This window comes from Lolium rigidum, chromosome 1 (assembly GCF_022539505.1).
Source record: "Lolium rigidum isolate FL_2022 chromosome 1, APGP_CSIRO_Lrig_0.1, whole genome shotgun sequence".
NCBI lineage: Eukaryota > Viridiplantae > Streptophyta > Magnoliopsida > Poales > Poaceae > Lolium > Lolium rigidum.
Window position 1 is genome coordinate 124861696 of NC_061508.1, and position 593 is coordinate 124862288.

Sequence of the window (593 nt, forward strand, 5' to 3'; positions counted from 1 at the left end):
GCCAGCCAAAAGGGGAGGCCGAGGAGGGCCGCCATGGCCCCCCCCATAGGCCGGCGCGACCACCAGGCCTGGCGCGCCGCCATGTGGGGAGGGGGCCCACGACCCCCCTCGGTCATATCCCCTTCGTGTACTTCATCTCCCGAAAACCCTAAGGTGTACGGGAACATCGAGGATAGTCACAGCCGCCTCTGCGGGGCGGAAAAACACCAGAGAGAAAAGAGCTCTCCGGCAGGCTGAAATCTGCCGGGGAAATTCCCTCCCGGAGGGGGAAATCGTCGGCATCGTCACCGTCATCGAGCTGGACTTCATTGGGATCATCATCACCATCATCTCCACCACCGACACCATCATCTCCACCGCTGCACCTCATCTCCGCTGTAACATCTAGGGTTGAATCTTGATTATTTCATAGGGGAAACTCTCCCGGTATTGATTACTCCTTGTTATTGATGCTATTGAGTGAAACCATTGAACCAAGGTTTATGTTCAGATTGTTATTCATCATCATATCACCTCTGATCATGTTCCATATGATGTCTTGTGAGTAGTTGATACGTCGCAAACGTATCTATAATTTTTGATGTTCCATGCTT